General features: G+C 37.9%; 1 long non-coding RNA gene across 1 annotated transcript in view; it reads right to left on the bottom strand.

Annotated features, from left to right (window-relative positions):
• LOC140529569 (uncharacterized) overlaps positions 1 to 25955 on the bottom strand; it is a 41303-nt gene extending 15348 nt beyond the window's left edge. The window contains exons 1-3 of the long non-coding RNA XR_011975595.1: positions 25744 to 25955; positions 16362 to 16486; positions 14674 to 14983 (exon numbers count right to left, since the gene is read on the bottom strand). This is a non-coding gene — a long non-coding RNA (uncharacterized lncRNA). The remainder of the gene's footprint in view (positions 1 to 14673; positions 14984 to 16361; positions 16487 to 25743) is intronic.
• Between the last annotated feature and the right edge of the window lie 80 nt (positions 25956 to 26035).

The following is a 26035-nucleotide window of genomic DNA, read 5'->3' as shown; positions in this document are numbered from 1 at the left end:
TCTGTAAAACGGAGATAACAAAAGCAACTACCTTTCAGGGTTATTGTGCGATTAAAAGTGGTTTTCAAATTTTAAAGTGCTATATAGACAATAGATATTAGTATTACCAATAATAGTCATTACTACACATGGCCATATAAAAAAGAGATTGGACTGGAATGCATTTGGGAATCCTATAGCCCCTTCAATAGTATTAAGCTGCTTATTATAAAAGACCATCTTTATAGTACCTATATTCTTCTGGTGATGCTATATTATGGTGGATTCTGGAAAATCATGGAAACCAGTAGAATACAAGGTCCTTGAAGTCAGTGACTGCCTTAGTTTCGTCATTTTAGTTTGAGCATCCAGCACAGTGCCTGATGTAGAACTGGCACTTTAAAAAATGCTTGTTAAATCTTAGAGGACTTAAAGTTTCAGGTGATCTAAAAGGCAGTGGAAAAGTGCAAGGTGAGGGTAAGCAGGCTACAAGAAATTACCAATGAAGACTTCACTATGAGAAATTGGAGCCGAGATGATTATGGTGGGAAAAGGAGAATCAGACATGTAACTGGAAAGCTAGATGATCAATGCATAGCCCAGAAGCTAGATTTTTTTCTGAGAGACATTTAAAGAATTAAAGGAAGGTTTTCAGTTCTTTGGGGGATTCCTGATAGCAGAGTTAGGAAAGGACTTGAGCAACTTTGACTCTCTCCTCCATCTTTCCAGGCCAGGTGTTTTACATTCCAGACCACCCCCAGAGTATCACAGTACCCTAAAGGGTTTAGACTGCCCCCACCCCCAATCATCTTGTCTCTGCCATTGGTTACCTTCCACTAACTATGTTCATCTAAATTTTTAGAGAGCTCAAGCATAATTGTTCCATCTAACTATTTAATGGTCAGATTACTTTTTACAAAGAAATATTTACTTCAAATATTTACTCCAATAAGAGCAAACATACAAGTATTTCTCCCTCTTCCTAACCTAGGGACATACTACCCCTTATACCACCTTGGTCTCTGAGGAGGGCTGGGGGAATAGGTTCACAATTTAACTCAGTTCCTATATAGAATTAGTCACACCAAATTGGAGTGCTTCCCACCAAGTTGCTTCCTAGGAACATTGCTTCTCAGGGTTTCCCTACTAATCTAGTTGCAACATATGCCCTGGAATCCTAGTTCCAAGGTCCCCATGGCTCAAGGTCCCAGTTCAGGTACTCTAATTGCCATAAACAGAACTGAAAAGGACAAATTCAATGAGGTCAAAATCTCAAGACTGTTTCTCCTGGTCATTGGGCCTAAGGGGAGGGAAAGTATCTCTTAGGTGTTTCTCCACTTACTTCGTGGTGTTACACATTCTGTCCTTCACTTGATACAAGTCGAGAGAGACAGACAGAGACAGACCCTGATTCAATTTAAAGATGCAGGGAATTCTGATTACACAGCTAATGGAAAGAAGTTGCTTCCAACTATGTGGCAGGCCAACACAGAATGTCCATGTCTGCATCCTCTTATCTCTCCGGTGTCTTCTATGTGGATTCCTCCATCTTAAATCTTCTGGGCATGTGCCACATACCTCTTACACTTCAATGAAACTTCTGTGGGATGATAAGGCGTGGTGACATATATTATTGAAAGTAGTACTTACAGAGATCAGCTTAGAGACACAGATAAGAAAAGAGAAGGAAAAACGGAATGAGAAATTGGGTAGTGAAGGTAGAGAAGAAGGAGAAAAAGAGAAGTGGTGTTAATGGTAATGGTAACAGGGCTGAAGCAGGTGGGCAGTGGTGCCCTCACAGTATGGTTTTGCACTGCTTCTGATTTCACCTACCTTTTCTGATTTATTTCACATTATTCCTCTTCACATACTATTCCAGTCAAACTGACTGACTTCCTATCTCTTAAAGTCAACATTCCATCTCCTGTTTCTGTGTGTTGCCCCAGCTCTCTTCCATATCTGGAAAACTCTCTCCCCATCTCTTCTTCTGTGAATTCTTAGCTTCCTCCAAAGGTCAATTCATGTTCTATCTATGGGAACCTTTCCTCATCCACCTCGCTTTTAGTATTCTCTGTGTCTTCCTCAAATTATCATTTGTAAATTACTACAAATATATTCTACAAACAGTAGAAAGCAAACTTTTTAAAGGTAGTTGTGTGTTTTTTCAGTTTTGTTTTTGCAGCCATTGTACTTAGCATAGCCACGCATGTAGTATGCGTTGAATAAATGCTTGTTCCATTGTTGTAAACTGCAGAAATTAACTAGAATTGTGGATATATACCTATTTAGGGTATGGTAGTATATAAAGGCATATGAACCTTTTGGGCCATTAAGTTACCACTTAGTAAATAATAAATTAAGTGCAACAAATTATAAACTACAGCATACTTTCCCACTTTCCCACTTTCCCACCTTTCCTCACTCATCCTGTTCTCTGTACTTCTATGAAATCTCTAAAGCTCTCGAAGAGATCTCCTGAGTCCATTCAATAAATTTTTCTCCTCTCTCTCCCACATTCCACTGGGAAGTATAAATGCATACATCAGTTTTAAGGACATATGAGGGAAAGATATTCAGTCTTAGCAGCCTCTCTGTTTGACAGCTTTCTAATGTCAGTAGTCCTGAACTGACTACCCAAACTATGTTAATGACTGCAGTAGAGCCAAATGCACCCCACCACAGCGCTGCAAACCTTTCATGTATCACCATCTTACCAGCTCCTAAGGTTTATTTTTGTACAACTGTACTCTCCTTCTGCTGGGCATAGAGTCAGTGGAACTAATGAAATCGGCATTCTTTTCTACTTGCCTGGCATCATATAAATGGTTATTTCAGATGAATGGCTATTTGCAAGGCTATTCTAGGAAGTGAGAGGCCTGTTTGAGAAAGCCATTTAAAAACTGAAATGTTCTTCTCAAGGGCCCTTTATTTTGACAGTTGATTGTCACATCCTTCATACCCCACATCTAACAATGCTATAAAGGCATGCATCTTATCAGAGAAGAGTTGTGCTTTAGACCGCTTATGATACAGGATATAATGTAGTATGGTGGGGGGAACACATACATGGAGATAGTAAATGTATTCAGCCATTTTTCTCAAAGGCTGAGTGTTTTGCAACCTGCTGTGCTCATACTCAGACACGGGTTCTTTATCACCAATTCATCTTCAGACAGACATTGTGGATCAGGCATTTTTTTCCCCCTAGTTAGAATTTAAGAAATGGTAGTTAGGCAGTGAAATCACGAAGGCAGATGTCTGCTAAATTGACAATACACATGACTATTTAGGAGCTGTAGAATGCATGGCTCAATATTTACTGTGTACTGTACAATTAAGGTAACATTGCCAATTTGTTTATTCTAATGCCTGCCTTACTGATGATGGAGCATATTTTACTTATTATTTGGGAACAGAAATGCCACTTGCTTCATGCATAGTACATTTTGAGTGCTTGGCTCTGGATGATAACTCTGTAATGAGGTTGGGATGTACTTATCTATAGGGACTGTATAAAGGCTAAGTATAGCTGTCAGTGGACCAGCCTTTGCTTTGGGAAACAGATTTCAGGAACATTTAAGGACACACTAAATGCTGAATCATGTCTACCTTCTCTCTTACTGATTGTAGGGGGCTTTGGCTATACAGCCATGGAATGGGCTTTTTAATGAAGACACCTGATCTTGAGGGCAGTAGAAAATTGTGGGTAATGGATTTGAAAGAGATATATTCCATGGATCTAATGCATGTCCTTTTAAGAAAGGTTATCTAACATGGTGTAAAAGCAGGCAACAGAACCTTGTACCAAATTAATAACCATAGATTGATTTCAGGCTCTGTGTAATGAGAGGAAGGGAGGGAGTATAGGTTAGGACCTCCTTAGTGAATGGCTTAAAAGAGAGAGAGAAGTCAACTTCATCCATATTTCAAGGGGCTGTCTTAATAAGTTTATGACAAGCTATTTCCCTCCTTCAAGTAGCAGTAGGGAGGTGAGCAGTTTTAATAGAATTTCCTGGTATTTATCAAGAGAGGCAGTGTTATATAATGGGAAATGCAAGATTTAGAAATGGAGGACCTGTGTTTGAATCTTACTACTAGTGAAATCTTGGATATGTCAATTCATCCCTCTAGCAATCTGTTTCCTCATCTGTATATGGAAGGAGTTGGACTAGATGTTATCTGAGGGCATTTCAAGCTCAAATTGTATGATTTTATGTTTTTCCCCTCTGGCTAGAATGAACTATGTGCTGTTTACTAAATCCCATATTTTCCTACATCTAGTTCCTTTGATCATACTGTTCTCCATACTTACATAGAATATACCATGGCTTTAAGATAATAGCACACGTCAACCTGTCCCTGTAGTCTCCCTTGACATTGCCACTCAGAAGTGATCTCTCCCTCCTTTGTACTTTGTACCTCTCTTATGAACTTATCATTGTCTACTTCTTATTGTTTATTTCTTTTTAGTGCTTTTTTCTTTTTTTAATTATTGAAACTTAAATACATGAAAAAAGAAACATTATAAACTTGAATATTGAAACTTAAGTACAAAATAAGAAGAGAAAAAAATATCATGTGCACAGCAGAATTCAAAATATATAGCAACCCATTTCTGCAAATTGTAAAAATAAATAAGAGTAGGGGCAGAACAGAGTTCCTCCTCAGACAATCAGAGAAGATCTGAAGAAAAGTCTCAGGATGAGATTTGGTCCCCATGAAGAGCAAATACCTCCAGGCTAAGTCCTAAATCTACTTAAACAACAAGCAGCCCTGGGATCAGCTGGGTTGGGAGGCTGCCTGGAAGAAACTTTTACCCCAGGACAGTGAAGGGTGTTCAGCATCTGAGCCTGGGAAGATCAAAGGAATCTGTGCTGACAAAGAACACCAGATCCAGCTATGCTGGAGAGAAGCGATGTGGGTGAGAAGGAACTAGCACATACTTGGTAAGTGCAGAAGCAGTGAGGTAGGGATGCTGCTGGGTGTGGGCAGTTACAGGAGGCTGGAGGTCTTGCTTCTAGTTTCATGCCAGTGCAGAGAACTGATAGAGGATCTGAAGACAGGGTACCAACCCCCATTTGCCAGGGCAAGAGAGTAAAAGCAAAAAGAATTCAATCATAATTACTATGCGAATAGAGAAGACTGGAGTTCATCTTCTGAGGAGATTATGGAAGCAAGAAAAACCCTCTTCTATCCCTAAGAGTAAGGTTAAATGGTCACCTGCTCAAAAAGATTTTGTAGAAGAACTTAAAAAAGACTAAAAATCAAATGAAAGAGATTAAGGAAAAACCAAAAAAACAAAAAAATAAAAGAATAATTCAAGAAAAACAAGATTGTGAAAAGAAAATCAACCAATTAGAAAAGGAGTTCCAGAATTTTAAGGAAAAAAATGACTCCTTGAAAATCAGAATTCGCCAGGGGGATGCCAATAAAGTTATAAAAGATCAAGAAATAATAAAATGAAATATAAAGAATGAGAAAATAGACAAGAATGTGAAATATCTCATAAGAGAAGCAACTACGGGGCCAAGCCAAGATGGTGGAGTAGAAAGATGCATATACTTTAGTGTTTCCCCCACAGCCCACAAAATACCTGTAAAAAATGACTCTCAACAAAGTCTAGAGCAACAGATGCATAGAACAGAGAGAAAGAGGTTTTCAGCCAAAGGTAACCTGGAAGGCTGACAGGAAAGGTCTATCTCACTGTGAACGCTGAGCAAAGCTGACCCCAGCCCTGGCCATGTAGCATGGGGAAGAACAGGACCACAACAGGCCTCCAGGGCAGAATCCCCAACAGGGAGGGTCCCAGATACCTCAACCCACAAGCAACAAAGAAAGCTCCAAAGGTCAGTGTGGGAGGGCTTTCCCAGCTGGGTGAAAGGGAAGGGGTTTCTCCAGCAATAGCCCCAGGCAATGGCTGAGGCAGTGGCAGCAGACTGCCTGCAGCTACGGTGGCTGGGAAGCAACCTGGGTCCATTGTCTAGGTTGCTCAGCTTAAAGCCTCTGGAAGTAGAGAGCAGCTGATCTAAATGGCCTGAGTGATGGCCCCACCCCCACCCAAAGCCCAGGGGAACCTAGCAGCTAACTCTAATCTCTTGACAAAGGATTTAGAAGTCAAGTAACTGGATGGGAAAATGCCTAAAAAATGGAAAAAATAAGACCATAGAAGATTACTTTCTTGGTAAACAGGTGTCTTCTCCCATCCTTTCAGATGAGGAAGAACAAGGCTTACTGTCACAGGAAGTTAAGACCCCCGCCTCCAGGGCTTCCAAAGTGAACTTAAACTAGACAGGCAATGGAAGAGCTTGAAAAGCAAGTTACCAGCTTGCTAAAGGAGAACCAAAAAAATGCTGAGGAAAATAACACTTTTAAAAAGAAGCTAACTCAACTGGCAAAAGAGGTCCAAAAAGCCAATGAGGAGAAGTAGGCTTTAAAAAGCAGAATTAGCCAAATGGAGAAGAAGGTTCAAAAGCTCACTGAACAAAATAGTTCTTTGAAAGAGAGAATTGAGTTCAGGGAAATGAATGACTATGAGATAAACCAAGCCGTTAAAAAACAAAACCAAAAGTTTGAAAAAATAAAAGATAATGTGAAATATCTTGGAAAAACAACTGACCTGGAAAATAGATCCAGGAGAGACAATTTAAAAATTATGGGACTACCTGAAAGCCATGACCAAAAAAAAGAGCCTAGACATTATCTTCCATGAAATTATCAAGGAAAACTGTCCTGATATTCTAGAACCAGAGGGCAAAATAAATATTGAAAGAATCCACTAATCACCTCCTGAAAGAGACCCAAACAGAGAAACTCTTAGGAATATTGTGGCCAAATTTCAGAGTTCTCAGGTCAAGGAGAAAATACTGCAAGCAGCTAGAAAGAAACAATTTAAATATTGTGGAAATACAATCAGGATAACATAGAATCTGGTAGCTTCAACATTTAGGAATTGAAGGGCTTGGAATAGGATATTTCAGAAGTCAAAAGAATTGAGATTAAAATCAAGAATCACTTATGCAGCAAAACTGAATATAACACATCAAGGGAATAAATGGTCATTCAATGATATATAGGACTTTCAAGCATTCATGGTGAAAAGACCAGAACTGTATAGAAAATTTGACTTTCAAACATAAGAATCGAGAAACATGAAAAGGTAAACAGAAAAGAGAACTCATTAAAGACTTTCTAAAGCTGAACTGTTTACATTCCTACATGGAAAGAAAATATTTATAACTCTTGAGACTTTTCTCAGTATTTGGGTAGATGGAGGGATTGTACACACACACACACACACACACACACACACACACACACACACAGACAGAGAGTACAGGCTATGTTGAATAAGAAGAGATGATATCCACAAAAAAAAAATGAAATAAAAATTAAGAGGTGAGGGAGGAAAATACTGGGAGGAGAAAGGGAGAAATGGAATGGGGCAGGCTATAACTCATAAAAGAGATAAAGAAAATTCTTGTTCAGTGGAGGAGAAAAAGAAGAAGGGGAGAGGGAAAAAGTGAAACTACTCTCTCCACATATGGCTTAAGGAGAGAATAACATGCTCACTAAATTTGATATGAAAATCCACCTTATACTACAGGAAAGTAGGGGAGGAGGCTACAAGTGGGGTGAGGGGAATGATAGAAGGGAGGGCAAATGAAGGGAGTAACTAGAAATAAACACTTTTGGGAAGGGACAAGGTCAAATGAGGGAATAAAAAAGAAGAGGGGATAGAGTAGGATAGAGGGCAATATAGTTAGTATTACACAACATGATTATTATGGAAGTCTTTTGCAAAACAACACATATTTAGTCTGCGTTGAATTGCTCGCCTTCTCAGTGGGGATGAGGAGGGAGGGAGAAAAGTTGGAATTCAAAATATTAGAAATGAATGTTGAGAATTCTTATTGCATATAACCAGGAAATAAGAAGCATAGGTAATGGGGTATAGAAATTTATCTTACCCTACAAGAAAAGAGAGAAGATAGGGATAAGGGAAGGGTGAGGAGCGATAGAAGGGAGGGTACATTGAAGAAAGGAATATTCCGTATGCAAGGTATTAAAGGGTGGAGGGAGGGGAGAGATGGGGAGAAAAATTGGACATGTTAAAAAATGATGTAAAAACAATTAGTATTGAAGCAATTGATTGAATTAATTACTGAGACTAAATCAGAGGCATCTTTAGTTTGGGGAAAAGAATTTTAGTCTAAGTTTCCTAGAGGCAGGTAACTTTGGGTAAAATTTGGCATTGATGGAAAAGTTAAAGTTTTAATGGTAAATTTGATTTTATGATTGTTATTTAAGCAGGAACTAGAACATGGATAGAAAGGCATGTAAGCAACTTAAGACTTGTCTCACAAGATATTCCTTAGCCAATGTGAAATTATAGTCATATCTGAAACCTGGTTATTGGAACTTTCCATTTTTAGATGCTATGGGACTAATAAGTGACTGTTCTTCTGAGTCTAACTCCAGGCACGGATAGCAAGAAAGGCAGTCTGAGCCTCCAATCCATGATGCCAGTAAGCCTGTGAGATGCTGGTATGAACTGCAGAAGGTGATCTCATGGGAAAGGTGGGAGAGCGGCTGTTCAGCCTGGGCCTATCAAAGACTAATAAGGAACTCAATAAGGACAGACTGTTAGCTTTTTATGTATCTAAAATGTATGTATAAAATTGTTATCAGTAATTACGTGGTTCATAAGAAAGAGTGGGATAGACCTGAGTATGATAGAACTATAAAAAATAAAACCATTTAGGAACAGCTAAAAAGAGTAATTATTTTATACAAATGAGGTGCAAGAGGAATTTGAAAGGGAAGGAGGACAGTTCTGGAAAGGTATTTTCCTTGGGAATGGGTTTAAGAGAGAATAACATGTATATATTTAGAAGAGTACAAAAGTTTTCTAAATTCAGGAAGAAATGAAATGCTAAGGGGATGGGAAGAGAGGAAATGAAATGCTAAGGGGATGGGGAGAGAGGATAGGGGAGGGATCTCTATAGATGAGGGTGAAGGAACAGGTCAAAGGGGGGTATAGAAGGATGTTTAGATTTATGGGAACAGGAAGATAAGGGAGGGATCTTTAGAGTGGAGGAGGCTAAGTAACAGGAGGGCAAGGTATTGGGTAGAAGTAAAGTAGAGGAATTAGGAAGGATAGGAATTGAGAGATATGCACAAAGGTTAAAAACAAAGATCAGAAGCAGAATTTGTTAGAGAAAGTTAGAGAAAATATATGTCTATATATGTATGCATATACATATGTGTGTGTGTGTGTGTTTGTGTGTATCTATATATCTATACTTTGCATGGGGAGAAAGGAGGGAGAAAGAACAAAATTAAAAATGTACAGCAGAAAACTAAAGATACAAAGAAAAGATGGCCAGCTCTCCACCCCAATGCATGGTATTTATTATGTAGGCTTTATTGTGTTTATTTCTATATGTGCCTTTTAAAAATGGTTTACCAGTTTACGCAGTCCTTGAGGGCAGAGACCATGCCTCATTTATTTTTGAGTACCTAGCACAATGTCTTTCAATATTACACACACACACACACACACACACACACAGACACAGACACACAGACACACACACACATACATATATATGTGTATATATATACACACACACCTATATACTTAATTATTTTCTTTTTTAAAAAAATATTTTTAACACTTTTAATTTTTGAGTTCCCAATTCTCTCCTCTTCACTTCTACCTCCCCTCCCCCACTGAGTCCCTCCCACCCACTAAGTTACATTTTTTTAAATGAGAAAAAAATAATAAGCACCCTGAATGAGAGGCAGCATGGTATGAAGGACAGAGGACAAACCTTTGATTTGGGAACCGATGATGAGTTTTAAATGTGCATTTGGGGACAATGTTTCCATACCAGGAACCCTAAGTCTGAATTAAAAACATCTTAAGAGGATGGAGGAAAATACCCTGCAGAGGCACCCCCCCACCAAATGTGATAATTTTGAAGGCAGAGGACCTGAGTTAGAATTCTGCACCTGCCACTTTTCTACCTGTTTGACAAGTTACTTCACCTCTTTAGCTAGGACTCAGTTTCTCAAAGTATATTACTTAGATGATCTCTTATCTCCCTACTAGTTCTAAATCTATAAAGTTACGATGATAAAAGTAAGAAATTTGCAATCTGATCATTTTTATGTGGCACAATGCCTTAGACGTAGTAGGTTTTCAGCAAATTTTACTAAAGATGTTGATACTCTAAAGACTGTAAATACAAAATAAGAGAGACAAGTATTTTCCTGATACAAGTATTTCCCTGTCTATTTTCTGTATGGCTGGGTTCTCTGGACATCGCTTCCTGACTGGATCTGCCCCTATTCCCCTGCTTCTACTCTGACTTTGGGCAAGGAGGTATCCAGATTAATTGTGCTAGTCATTATTAAGAGTAAAAGAGGAAAAGAAAAAGTGATGAAGATATGGGGCAGGATGTGATTGGTGGTTAAGATACATAGAAGGATTTGGCAAAGATGTGTCTCTCTGTAGCTGAATTGTCTACTTTCTTTTTCAGTGGCAGTTGGGGCTCCAGGAAAGACATATCAAAATGGAAAGAAATTGTTAGCACAACAGTGGTTTGATGGGATGCAATTAAGTCAATATGCCATTATAGGGTTGGGGGGTGGCAGTAGGTTGTGATGACAGGGTAAGTGGATGAACCTAGGTGAACTGAGTCAAGGCAGGAAGAACAATGCAACACTCAGGCAAGAGAATAAATCAAGACTAGGTAGTAGCTGGAAACTACTAGATACCATGTTGGTATATGAGTCTAGAATCAGGCAAACAGTATTATGTGTACGAGTAAAGAGGAAAAACAGTGAATTGGAATGAGGAATGATCAAAAAGTCAGAGATATTTTAGGACAAGGCAAAGAAGTTGGTCAAAGGTGAGGCACTGTGCTAAATGCTGGGGATACAAAAAAAAAAAGTCAAAAGACAATTCCTGCCCTCAAGGAGCTCCTGTTGGAGGAGGCAACAAGCAAACAAATACGTACAAATAAACCATATACAGGATAAATAGGGAACAATTTGCAGAGGAAAGGCACAAGAATTGAAATGGTTTTAGAAAAGGCTTCCTTTAGAAGTCAGGATTTTAGCTGAAACTTGGAGGAAGCCAGGGAAGCTAGGAGGCAGAGATAGGGAGGGTTAGAGCCTTCCAGGAAGGGGGATAGCCAGAGAAAATGCCAGGAGCTTTTGTTTGTGGAACAGCTAGAGGCTGGTGTCACTGGAACAAAGAGTATGCATAGATATGCAAGTGTTAAGAATTCAGGTGGAAAGGTGTATGGTTGGGGGGTGGCAGCTTGGTTATGAGGGGCTTTGAATATTTAACCAAAGATTTTGGAGTGATAGGGAGCCACTGGAATTTATTGAGAAGAGAGGTCACAGAGTTGGACTTGCACTTTAGGAAACTGATTTTAAGGGGCAACTAGGTGGTGCAGAAGATAGAGCACTGACCCTGGAGTCAGGAGGATCTGAAACGCTTTATGCTTACTATCTGTGTATCCTGGTCAAGTCACTTAACCCTGATTGCCTTGCCTCCTCCCAAAAAATGATTTTAGCCACTAAATGGGGGATAGATTAGAATGGCAGGGGACTTGAAGCAAGCAGACCCGACTGACCAGCAGTTATTGCAATAGTTTAGACATTAAGGCCCTGCCCCAGAGTGGTGGCAGTGTCAGAGGAGGCATGGTGGTATGTGAGAAGTGTTACAAAGGTTAAAATCAATAGGCCTTGGCAAAAGGTTGGAATGGGGGTGAGAAATAGTGAAGATTTCAGGATGACATCTAGGTTGTGAGTCTGGGGTCAAAACCAGGGAAGAAAAAATTGGATATAAAACTAAGTACCTGGGGTTGAGAGGCTGTAGAAGCCCCAGACATAGGTAGTCTGGACAATAATAATGAGGTAATAGAAGGAAAAAATGGAACTTTTTCCCCAAGGCAATCCTGCCCCACCCAAGTGTCCCATATGCTTTCAGCTAAGGCATGAAATAGTCTAAGGCACCTTATCTAAGGTCTGTATAGGAAAAAAAAGGCAAGTGAGCAACAAGTCATATTTATTTTAAAGTTTACAATATGTTTTGCATAGATTATCTCATAGATATTATTCTCTTTCTGTAGGTGAGTAAACCATGGCTCAGAGAGGTTAATTTCCTTGCCCGTGGTTGAAGCTGGTTAAATATCAGAAGAAGGAGTTAAATGTAGATTTTTCTGACTCCAAGTCTAGCATTCTATCCATTGTACAGCTCCATGTGGTTGGAATGGACACTACCTTTTGCTTTGGATTCCATTGTGATTGGGCACTTCATGAGAAGTGAGAGTTGTGATAGCTATCTTTCACCTCTGAATAGGATCCCTGAAATAGTTTGACTGGCATAGGAAAGAGACCTCATCATTGTTCCTCTGTGATTTTTGCATTTTATGTTTCATGCTTTGGATAGTAAGGATTGCTTTGTTACTAGTCGAATACTCCTTCAGGTTGGCACTGAACTACATTTTATAATCATCAAAGCTCTTTTAATGCACCTTACCTTATTTGATTCACTGCATAAAAGGGGAGTCATGCTTAGGGTAGGGATTGACCTACATTAACTCTAAAGTCTATTTCCACTCACAGGATGGAAATTTTGTGAAGGAGGTGGGCCAGGTGGTGTTCTCTATTTTACCGATCGTGAAACTGAAAACTAGAGAGTCTAAGTGAATTATTTAAGATTGCATACTATATAATGGAGCCAAGATTAGAATGTCTATATTCCTTGTACTACACAATACCACCAAATGTTTTTCTCCACTAGGCAGTCCATAAAAGATGGCCCCCTTATAGCAGGCTGACACCCTCTCAGTCTTCTATTGTGAGTACTACAAAAACCTGAATGCAATGTCATGAAAGAAAGAGGCTGTTGAAAAGAAAGACTTAACGTTGTTACATTGGAAATACTCTCCACTTCTATAGACTCTCCCTCTGATGGGACACCTCCTCCTTCTATCTCCCCTGAGAATTTCCATTTAAGAGAGTGCCCAGGCCACTCTTGTCTCATTCATTTTCAGGCTGTTCTCTAGACTTCCTCTACTATGCACCAAGATAGTTCCTCCTCTCCATCCCTTCCCACAAGCTTCCTTTCATGTGTTACCTTTCCCTATTAGAATATAAACTCTTTGAGGAAAGGGCTTGACTTTCTTTCTATTTGTATTTATATTTTCCACACTTAGCACAGGGCCTGACACATAATAAATGCTTAATAAATATTTGCTTTGTTGACTGACTGGAGGAGGGAGATACGATTTTCCTATGTAGTCAGTTCAGCTGATGTGATCACATTTGATGAAGTCATAAAAGGCTTTAATATGTAAACAGCATTAATTTATGTCCTATGTTTCCTTTATAATGTATGAACTTCTTTGGGTTGAGAAGGGAATAATCATGAACTGAGAAAAAAAGTCTTCTAGGGACCTCAAAGAGTTGGATGTACTTTGGTAATGCCAGTTCAAGAGATGGAGGCAGTTATGAAAGGAGATAGGCCAGTTCCTGAACCAGAGGGCAACCGGTAGGGAAGGGGATTTTCTCTTGTTTGTCATTGCAACACACACTGAGTACAGACACTAATTCAGAGAAGGCCATTTGGAGGTGGCAGCTTCATGGAACATGACTCTTTGTAGTGGTGGGGAATATCACCTTTGGTTTCAAGAAAGGAACATATCTTCCCTTTGACCTTAGACCTTCCATCCCCTGCTGCATATGACCCTTGAGGAAAGAGGAAAGTAGATGGGGAGTGGGACTTCCTTCTCATGCTATGCAGATTCAACTTCCATCTTCTGCTGCACCATTTCCCACCTAATCTCCAGCCTTTATTATCAGCTTCTCTTTGGAGGGAAGATGGCTTAACCATCTGACCATCTGATAATGTTCCTTGCATCTCATGCCTACCTGAGAAACTCATTAGACAAAGTTGCTCTCTAGAGAAAAAGGACTCCCAGGCCCCACAGTACCAAGTTGCCCTTAGACATATGTGTAGCATTCCTATTATACTATAAGTTTGAACCTATTCTCCCCCAAGTACTGAGTATAATTGTAGAAGAGTGTGCTCCGGGTTTGGATAAGACTATTCTTACCACATCATGGTAGTAAATGACTTTTCTAAAAGTTAATTAAATTTACTAGCTGATTATTAAAGGGAAGCACACCAGAGGCTCATGAGATAGTTGATAAACATTTATTAAGGACCTACTATATTCTAAGCACTGTGCTGGAGATGCAAAACTGGAGATACAAAGAAAGTCAAAAGATAATCCTGTCTCTCAAAGAGGTCTGGTCATCCCTAGCATCATAGAGCAGCCAACTTCTTAGGGACTGAACTCATAAGTGTAAATTAGAAACCCAGAGGGAGTGTTTCATTAGTATTAGTTTTATGCAAAATCAGACCTGTGATTTCATCAATATAGGTAGTTCTAGATGTGAAAGCCCTTTCACTGATGTAGACATCTCAGTAACTTATCAGTAACTAAGTACTTCATCTAGTCTCTAGGCAAATACATTATTTTCTTTAAATTTTATTTTCTAAATTTATAAGTATTTGTTTTTCTTCCTCATAGAAAGAAAAAAAAATCAAAACCTTTATAACAAATATGCACACTCATGGAAGACAAATCCCCACATTGGCCTTATCTTTACCTTGAGTTCTTCACTTCTCTGTTGGGTGGTAGATTAAAATCATTGGTCTTCTGGAACTGTGGTTGGTGATTGTATTAATTAGAGTTCTTAAGATGTTCAAAGTTGTCTTCACAATGTTGTTGATATAATATAAATTGTTTTCCTGGGTGCTAAGTTTCTCTGCAAGTGTCCCTTTCATCACTTCTTACTGGATAATAGTATTCTGTTGCATGCATATTACTAAAGCATGTTCAGCCATACTGTAATTGATAAGCACTCCCTTATTTTCCAGTTCCTTGATGCCACAAAAAGAGTTTCTATGAATATTTTTCTGTCCAGAAAATAAGAATGAGAAGAAAACAGTTGAACAGCTAGGAGAACCAAGAAAGAGCCCTGTTATAAAAACTGAGAAAAGAGGGTCAAATTGTTGTTGAGAAGGATGAAAATTGAGAAAAGACCTTTAGATTTGGCAAAATATTTTTCAAAATGTGATATAAAAATTTATCTAGCTACATGTCTAATAACTCCAGTAATTTCAAAGTTGTTAAATGGAAATAATACTTCATATGAAAATATCTATGATTTTGCTTCATAGCAAAGTCATAGGTACTACTAAAATATGGTAGTTTGTGGCCTATATTCATTATGGGATGAAATGATAAATTTCAGATGAGTGAAAATATAGATGTAATATTATTTGCATCCAAGTTCATATGCCTTCTGAAAACTGCCTGCTGACTGGACCACGGATCCCTAAGTATCATTTTGAAAAGTGTTAATGCAATGTAATTTATCCCTTTCATTAAAGACATGAAACCCCAGTGTAATAGTTTTACATTGATTGCATTCTAACTCTTCCAATGGGACTACACTCAATAATGTTATTGGCCCTAATAACGGAATATTTGAAACCATCTAACAGTGTTAGGTGGGCCAAGCCAATGAAGAGCAATGATGATGATGACAGTTTTATTCTACATTTTCAAAAATTATTATTTTTTATTCTGTAAAGTAGGAATTTATGATAATTCAGGCAATGTGTATGAATATTATAGATTAAGAAATTAAAAAGGTGACTTAACAGCAATTTTGTGTTTATCAAAAGCTATTTTCTAACAGACTCATTGCAAATTCTGCTGTTTTATTCATTTCATCAATATGTGCATTAATTTAATTTTGACTTAAATATGCACATTTATTCATCCAACAGTAAAGTACCTTATATTAGCAAAGCATCTGCAGAGAATAAAGAATAAAATTCACTTCTTGTCCTCAAGAAGCCTATAGACTAGTACAGTACTTCCCTCTATTTAGGCTATAAAATTCTAGTATTATGGAGGCTACTGTATGGTTATTGCATTAAAAAAAATGAGTGAATAAGTAAATGAATGAGCATTTATTAAGTCCTAAGTGTGTACCAAATGCTGCGCTAAGGACTGGGGATATAAGTAGAACAGGAGATAATCCCTGCCCTGAAGGAGTTCACATTCTAAAGGTGGGGGGGATTGCATCTATTTTGGTTGGGGTTCGGGTACAGTGTAGCAGATGGGAAGGATTGATTTAAGGATGCAGTTAATAGAACAGATAGAAACATCTGGGTATCCTTAGAATTCACTCATGATTCTAGAGAAAATAATGGCAGGACATAAGCTACGATCTCTTGTGGGTCCCAATTTCACTAGAATAGTAATTGGTAGCTCCCTGCTTACCCAAGTGGTAGGATTAGATCCATTCGTCAAGGTGGGGTGGGCAGAGGAGCTGGAGAAATGACTGTTGTTGAGAAGGAGGAGTGAGGACCTAATAGCTGGAGTGGAACAGGGACTCTGATTCTCTCCTGAAGTAAGGATAAAAAACAAGGTTGTCCTTTAGATAGCAGGGATAAAGGGAATATGGCTAGGGAGGTTTGGGGAAAAGGCTTAGGAAGGGCCTGCTCCTTCTGCACCATCGGGATAGATCTAGGAGGGATGACTGGGATTGAATTAAGGGGAGAGCACTTAGTATGTCATGTACTTTAAAGAAATAATTCGCTCCCTCTCCCCACCATGCATATGTGAGTATTTTAAATAGATGTAGATTGTGTTGTAATTAAAATAAGATACAAATTGATTTTAAATGATATTAATAACAGCATTTCATATATTTTTTCATTCAATACTTCATTCAATTAGGAAATATTAATAGTACATGATTTTTATGGAAGGAGAAAGAAATTCTCAAGCTAAAAAAATTACCTTATGTGCTACTTAAAAAATCCATTTTATGTTTTTGGCAATTTGAAAATAAACCTTATTAACTGGGAATGAAGGTCAGGGACATCTGAAGTTGGTGAAAAAGACCAAATTGTAATATCTGGTAAAAAACAACAACAACTCAGTTTTATAACATTCAAGCATTGTCGATGTATAGATTCTCTGTCTGCGTCAGTCTTTCTGTCTTGGTTTCTCTCTGTATCTTTTTCTGCACTTTCCCCTTTCCACATCTCCCAGTCCTTCTTATAACTTATGGATTTCACTGATTTAGACATGACTGTCCCTCTCCTAATTCTCAGTTATTAAGGTTCCATTGTATATTTCAGAAAACACAAAAAATTGATGGCCATTAAAAAAGATCACTAAGATAACCCAGAGGTTTTGTATAAGAACATCCTTGAAAATGGAGTTCAAATTAGGCTGGCTTGGAGATCATCAACTGCATTGAATGCTGGCTAAAAGGCTATGAACCAAAGGTAGAATAGTGATGAATGGTAAGGCATTAGTTGTGAGAAAGCATTTAATGGGGTGTGGTAGGTTTGGGTTTTGGGTATGATCTTACTGAACATTTTTATTAATGACCTGCTTCCCTGAGGTAAGATTCTACTGGCAGATTTTTCTGATGCCTCTGAGAAATGATAAATACCACAAAGGGACTTTGAGTTACAGAAGTATCAGCACAAAGTCATAAAATGAGATGTAGTTTAGAAAATTGAAACCTCATCCATCCGAGGGGAAAAATGTAAGGGGAACCTATAAAGAATGAATCAATGGATAGGAAAAACTTGGAAAAGGGGAATGGAGATGATAGTGGAAAGTAAATTAGATGTGAGTTTCCAATGCAATATGGAAACAAAAATGGTTATTACTTGAGGGTTTTTTAAATGAGGCTGCAAAACAGAGAATACATATTACCAGATAGTAATTGTTTACTGACAGAAGAAGGATGAATTGAATGATGTTTGGATGTAATTTCCCTGGTGAGTTTCAATGAATCATTGGATAGATTACTATTAAAAACAAAACCAAACCATTCTGTGACTTTTGGGATCACCTGATGATGAAAAATAGGGAAGGTTAGTCTCATCAGAATTTCAGACCAATATTCCTCCTGCTTTGAGAGAGAACATTTTTGCTGGAAATTGAGCTTGGTTTCTATGATGGCTTCTCTTCTTCAGGTTGTTCTATCACCCAATAAAAAGTCTTGTAATATAAATTGCATTTGTAATGATAAATGCTATATGTAGCCATCTGGGAGGAGTACCCAACTTATTAGAAGGTTAGATTCCTGGAAATCTCAGCCACATAGAATACATCTGAGAGCAAAGAGTCAAAGAAAATGGCCATTGAGCAGCTTAGGAGAGACTTTTCTTGTTCTTTAACATGAGTGCCTTCCCTTTGTTGATGATTTTCCAATTTATTCTATATGTAACTTGTATGCATATAGTTGTTCCATGTTTTCTCCCTTAGTAGACTGTGAGCTCCTTGAAAGTAGCTGTTTTTTTGCCTTTCTTTGTGTCCTCATTGCTTAGCACAATGCCTGGAATATGGTAGGCACTTAAACACTAGTAGACTGTCTGACAACATGAGGAAGCAAATACAATATCATATTGCTTCTTAAATTCAAAAATTCAAAAAACAACATTGGGGGAAGGGCTCAGATTAAACAGAAAGTGCTGGAAAAAATTGAAAACAGTCTGGCAAAAATTGTTTGGACCCTCCATCACATACCATATTACTAAGGCATGTTCAGCCATACTCTAATTGATAAGCACCCCCTTATTTTCCAGTTCCTTGATGCCACAAAAAGAGTTTCTATGAATATTTTTCTGTCCAGAAAATAAAAATGAGAAAGAATAGTTGGACAGCTAGAAGAACCAAGAAAGAGTCGATGAATACATTCACATCCATACGTATGTATATGTGCATATATATACATGTATGTATATGTATATACATATGCACATGTGTATGTACATATATATGTCACAAAATTTTACATTTAGGAGGACCCTTTATTTACAATTTTAATAGGTTTGGTGATTTGGTTTCTCTATCCTTAGAAGATCAGAAGTAATAAAGTTGTAGGGAGATATATGCAGGATGGGAGAAGGGACAGCTTGAGATAGGAACAGAATCATGTGCGATGAATGATAGGAATGAGGCAGAATATAAAAAATAGACAGAAGAATTAAAAAAGCACAGCAGCCTGCAGCAAATATCTTTGTAGACTTCAATGGCCTCTCAGGGCATCATTGCATTATACCATAATATAAAATTCATGTTCGTAATAATTACCCTAAGTAATAGAGAAAAAGATAAAATATACAAGTGTCCTCTGTTTGATGGGGCTGGAAAGCATATATTTGATTTTAGTAAGGTTTTGGCTAAAATGCTTTAAAATGTGATACTTACAGGGGAAAACAAGTTATGTGGAAAATTAACTTAATATGGGATCCTTATTCTCTTTTGCCACTTTGTAAATGACTTGTTACTGAATAATATGTTTATAAGATCAATTAATATGATACAGGGGCAGCCAGATGGTGCAGTGGATACAGCACCAGGCCTGGAGTGAGGAAGACCTAAGTTCAAATCCAGTCTCAGACACTTATTAACTATGTGACAGTGCGCAAATCACTTAACTATTGGCCTCAGTTTCCTTATCTGTAAAATGAACTGGAGAAGAAAATGATAAACCATTCCAGTATCTTTGCCAAGAAAACCCCAAATGGGGTTACAAATAAGTCAGGCGTGACTGAACAATAATACAATTAATTTTCCTAGAATCCCAGAATTTTACAGTTGGGAAGAGCCTTAGAGAAAATCTAAACCAATTTTCATTTCACAAATGAGGAACTGAAGTCAGAGATGTTGATTAGGAGATGTTCAAGTTGGATAGCTAGTTGTGGCAGAGTTAGTCCTAGAACCCAGACATCAGTATCCTTTTCGTTCTACCACACTGACATGTTTTGGAACAAATTTTAAATAATAAACATATTTTGAATGTTCAACAAATCATCAAAGCTCACCACCAATCTCCAGTTCTGTTGAATCCCTCTATGATCTCCAACAGTTCAGATGATCATACAATGACCTTTGCTGATGGAAAGTCAAAGATTCCATGCCTACAGGTGTCAGCCATTTCAGAATTTAACCCTAGAGCTCTTCTACTTCAGGCCTGCATGAATTAGTACATTTTTTGATAAAACAGAAACTGGTATAAGTCTTGTAATTTGATTGGAGTTATAATTTCATAAAATCATAGGTTTAGAGCTAAAAGAGATCCAAGAGGACATGTACTCCAATCTTTTCATCTCCCATTTTCTATTTTTTTCAATTCTCTTGTTTGATTATTTCCTTTCCACTAACACCTTTTCTCCATTTGACCATGCGTGTTATAAGTACCTGTGTACACTTTAGCACAAATTAATGAATCTTCTTAACTAGTTTTTCGTAACTCTGATCTGAAGAAGGGGCAGACTAGATTAAATATATTTTTATGAAGAGGAAAGAGTGAGAAAGGTATAGACAGAGGGGTGGGGAACTTGTGGCCTGGAGACCACATGTGGCCCGGACACCACATGTGGCCCTCTAGTCCTCACATGAGGCTCTTTGATTGAATCCAAACTTCACAGAATAAATACCCTAATAAATGGATTTGTTCTGTAAAAGTTGGACACAGTCAAAAAGCCACACCCAAGAACCTAGAAAACCACATGTGGCCTCCAAGCTGTAGGCTCCCCAACCCTGTTAGAGCCTGGATCTCAGAGCAGAAAGGAAAGATGAGGCAAAGATAATGTAGCTGTAGCCCTGAGTTGGGGGTGGGAGAGGGTTGCAGCACTTGAACTTTGGACTCTGATTGGGAAGGCCTTTAGGAAGACAGATAATTGTCTAAAGGCAAGGTCAGAGTTAAAGACAAATTTATCTACTTTACAATCCTAGCCAGGATTGCCTGTGATTTCTGATGCCCACAGAACAACCCAGAAAATCTTTTTATGTAAAAGCCCAGTTTAAGGGGTATCTCCTGATTCCCCTCAGTTCTCGGACTTTCTTTATTCTGAAATTACTATGTAATATTTTTTCTCTTGTTTCCCTTTATATACATATGGTAGCCCTCTAAGAGACTGTAAGATCTTTGAGGGCAGGACTTTTTTTTTTTTTTAAATCTTCATTTTCCCACTGTCTAGTACAGTACCTGGAATATAGTAGGCACCCAATAAATGTTATTGAATTGAATGAGACATTCATCCCTCAACTTAAGTAGCTGGCCACTAAAATACTTTTTCCCCTCTCAGGAGTAGTTCATAGGCCAGTTATTTTACAATGATCTATATGCTGCTTCTGGTGGCAGATTCTGATGGCAAAATGTTTATGTATGCATTTCTTCTCTTTTGTTTTCCAAGTTTATAAAAACCATAGAGAACTTTAATTCACCCTGGGAACAAAATGCTTCTACCAAACAAATAGATTTTATATGTTTCTTATTGGTTCTCATGGTTTGCCCTCCTCCTACTCTGTGTCACCTTGCCCTTGGTACCTTATCTCAATCCCAAGTGAAATGACTGATGTTCCAAATATAAGTATCGGCAACTGTTAGAACCATATTCCATCTCCAAGCCTGCCAAGTACCCCTTTGGGAGTTTAGAAGGCTTTCCAAGTGTGGAGGGTGGGTCTTATTCTCCAAGTTAAATCCCTGGTGACCAACTCACAGGAGCTGTAGAGATGGAGAAAGCCCTTACTGAGGATGGATGGGGAGCATGTTTATAATTTCCTTTCATCTCTCTTTGCCCACTATTCTAAATGAAACACTGAGGACTGGGGATTTCAGAAGTAAAGGAGGTGGCATTTTGTTTTTTCCAATACACTGAATTTTATCAAATCTATTTTTCTCTAGGCTGATCCTCTTCATGCTGTCTGGAGGTTGACATCAAAATGGCAACTAATTAAAAGTGGAAAATCTTGCATCTTTTGAACTTAAGCATTTCTTTGGAGATGAGAGAAGGAGCTGTCCCTGATGTGTGTATTTTTGTACTAAGAGCTGCTTACTTTTAACTCTTTGGACCAAGTGAGCATCATTCTGGTTTCCTAGTGAAATCTGTAAGCAGATTTGCTTTTGATAAAGAGAAAATTTGTTAATCCTCTTACTGAATTTGGCAATTGAAGTAGAGTGCCATTCTACATATTCCTCATCATTTGGGATTTTCTGCCCTTTTTGCACTTGTGCTGTGTCTGTATGAGTAGGATCCAAATGATAATTTTTAGAGAAAGTGTAGGTTGGTGGTATGTGTGTATTATATATCACTTTAAGTCTTTAATTAAAATGTTTCATACGTATATATGCATATGAGATCTTTTAATGGTTGTGATCCCTCCCCTCAAATTGCTTATGTCTTATATTTTAGGTCTAATAATAACAGATGAGCCTTATGTACATCAGCTCTTAGCTGCTGTAGCCAGTTTAAAACAAAACATTACCCAGGTCTTAATTAAGACAATTGCTAATGAGATAATAGATAAGGCAATGTACTAGGACTTCCTGAAAAGCATAGCTTGTTTGGTGTAGAAGATGGCATGGAAGGAGTAAGGAAAGGCAGTAAAGGAAGACTTAAAGTCCTAGGAGGAGTACGTGAATTAGAGTTGACACATATTTCTCGTCTTTTTCAAACTACAAAAAATTGGAATGCATGGTTTGACAAAGGATTTCTTTTTGCAAGCCTAATTGAAAGTATACTTTTGTTTCTTATAATCAAGACTTTCTTAGAAAATCCAGGACACACAGGTCACTGTACCAATGTGGTATGAATAGGTCTAAACCTATATATCTTTTAACGCTGAAAAATTCAAGTTGATTTATGTATTGGGTCAACTGTAACAACTGTAACAATGATTTAACTAAAGAGGGAAGAAGTACGACCAATGTGTATGTGTGGAAATTTCACAATGGTGGATTTTGTTTTAAGATGAAGTACTTTCTAACAGCTGGAACTGATTAGAAAATAGAAAATAGAAAAAAAGTGCTTTGCTAGATGCTGAGTTTCTTGTCCCTGGATATTTTTAAGAAGAAATTGAATAATCACTTCTAAAACTATATAGCATGAGTCCAGCTGTCTGGTTGCAGCCATGAGTAAGTCATTTAACCTCTGTGGTTCTCAACTATAAAATGAAGACTTGGACAAAGGGATCTTTAAGGTTCTTTTTGTCTCTAGATTTATGGTTCTTATGGGTAAGGGATGCATCAACAATTCTCATCATGTATCTCCTGGTGATAATACTTCACTTTAAATATTGGCAGCCATTCACCTAGCATGGTATGGTGGAAAGAAACTGGATTTGGAGTCGGAGGAGGCAGAGGTTCAAATGTCAGCTCAGTTATTTGCTATTTATTCTTGTTGGGTCTTTGAGAGGAAGTGGAACCTATAGGAGACAGGAGTCGGAAAGATCTGAGTTCAAAATCCTCTCTCAGACACTTATTAGCAATATAACACAGGCAAGTCCAGTTACCCTCTTGGCCTCAGTTTCTTCATCTAGAAAAATGAAGATAATAATAGCATAAGGTACAGTTTATGATAGTTATAATAATCATTATGATAACTAATATTTTTGTAGCATGTACTATCCGATGGCCTTATGTTCATAGAGAGTTGGTTTCAGAGTCAGGAAGACCCAAGTTATAAACCTGTTTCTGACACTAGCTCTGGTGTCCCTGGCCAATCCACCTCACATCTCTCAGGTTCAATGTCCTCATCTGTAAAATGGGGATAGTGATAACATCAACTTCACAGAAGCTGTTGTGAAGATCAAATGAGATAAACATTTTTGTAAACTTTAAAGTGATATAAAAATGTATCTTTTTTCTGTTGTAATTTTCATCATCTTTTGTCAAGGAGCCCAACAATACAAGGACCAGACATTTCAATTGATGCATTAAAAATTATAATTTTATTTTGAAATAATTTTTTTAATCCTGTTTTCTTTGCCTTATTAAAAGAATGCATTGTATCAGCTAGTATAGCTTGGTTCTTTGAGGTAGTCTTAAATTCTCATCCTTTTAGTTTGGCAATCTAGTAAAATGAGTGTGTTAGACTAGTTAAGTTCTAGAGTTTCTTTAGGGTCTAAATCCTATGATCATACCCAGGTTATTGGGGCTATACTTTTCTATTACCCCAACCTTTCTGGGCTTCCTATCTGACTTCCTTGTGGAAAAAGGCTAGAGATTTTCTCCTTTTCCCATGCTGTCTATAGCACTGCATCTCGTGTTTTAAATAGTGATTTCCTACAAGACAAAATGCATAATGTGAGGCAGGTCCAGTAATGGCTAAACAAGGGGAAGAAATTTGTAAGTTGAAAAGATTTTTGCCTTTGAATGCTAGTCCCAAGTATTAACTATAGGGCACTCAAACTACTGTCGAACAACTTCCTCCTGACTTCCATTTCACTCGACCTTGATTTTTAATTCTGTCCTACCTGTTGCTATGGATTTTTCTGGTCAGGATATCACATTTCCACTCTCCAGAGTCTCTTCTCTAAATTTCAATGAGGGGTTTAAGCTTCTGTAGGAACTTCCTTCCTGTAGCTGGCCAGCTCAACCATCTTTTGGATTCTTCACCAGATCTACTCGTTATGAACTGAGAATCTCATTCTCTTTTCAAGTCTCTATCAATCTACATTCTCTTCCCCAACGAGACCCCAAAGCTACTTTTCCCTTTTGGATTTTAGCCTTGTACTAACACATCATTCTTTGTAGTTCTCAAGACTCTATTTTCTGGAAGCTATTTCATTTTCTTGATCTGTTCTTTTACCCTGGTGATATACTTGAAACAAATTTCACTATCAAGATTTTTCTGCCTGACTTGGCCCTTAACCAAATACTTTTTTTTCTCTCTGCTTCATAGTCTCTGTCTTCTCTTAAGAATCAACTCAATTACCATTTTGTGCATGAATCCTTTCCACATTTCCCGGATTGCTAGGATCCTCCCTCCCAAACTGCCTTGTATTTAAATACTTTGTATATTTTTGTAGTTATTCACTAAATTTTTCTGCTGAATATATTTACATATGTCCTTGTTGTCTTTCCCATTAGAATATAATTTCTTGGTGAGTTGTCCTTGTGTTCTTTGTCCTTGTGTTTCTTGCAGCCCCAGTACCTAGTACTGTGCCTGGTACATATGTGCTTAATAAATATTTGGCGATCATATTGACTAATTCCCTTGTACCTTAAGTTCTTCCTGACCTTGGGGCACCACTCTGTTCACAATTGGTTTTTAGGCTTAGATGAAACTTCTGTTTTCTTCAGAATGAATGAATGAATGAATATAGCATTTTTTAAGAGCTTATTACATGCAAATCCACAGTATTCAAAATTTTCCATTTACTGTGACCAATGGTTTCTTGTAGTGATAGTGTGGTGGCAGTACTCTCTCTAGGGCTGTCCACATAGATAATGAAGCTGATGCACATATTGCAAGAGCTAGCTCAGAATTTGGGAGACTCCAAAATAAAATGTGGGAGAGAAAAGGTATGAGGTTGAATACCAAACTGTAGGTCTGTAGAGCCATGGTGTTGACTATACTGTTGTACGGCCGTGAAACCTAGACAGTCTATCAGTGCCATATGAGAAAACAGAATTGTTTCCACTTGAATTACTTCAGAAAGTTCCTAAATATCACCTGTAAGATAAGGTACTAGATGCTGAAGTCCTCTCTAAAGTTCAACTGCCAAATGTTCAAATTCTGTTGCAAAAAACTGAATTCCAATGAGCTGGCCACTTAGTTTGAATGTGAAACACAAACTTACCCAAAAGACTATTTTATAAAGAACTCATAAAAAAGTAAGTACTCACATGATGGTCAGAAGCAGTAGTATAAGAACACTCTCAAGGTATCTCTGAAGGACTTTAGTATTGACTGTGAGACATGGGAAATGCTGGCCTGCATCAAAAAGTTATAGAAGCACAAAGAAACTGTGAACTGAAAATTCAGTTCCACTTACACTTGAAATGTTCTAATGTATCACTTATGCCTGATCTGTGGTAGTGCCATTGGAACTTGGAACCTTGAGCTGTAGCTCTACATACCTGTACCCTGACTCCAACATTGTGATGTCACTGTTCTTCAAAAATGAAGGATGAATAG

Source organism: Notamacropus eugenii, chromosome 2 (assembly GCF_028372415.1).
Source record: "Notamacropus eugenii isolate mMacEug1 chromosome 2, mMacEug1.pri_v2, whole genome shotgun sequence".
NCBI classification, from domain to species: Eukaryota; Metazoa; Chordata; class Mammalia; order Diprotodontia; family Macropodidae; genus Notamacropus; species Notamacropus eugenii.
The sequence above is the reverse complement of the archived record's forward strand: the minus strand, read 5'-3'. Positions and strand labels throughout refer to the sequence as shown.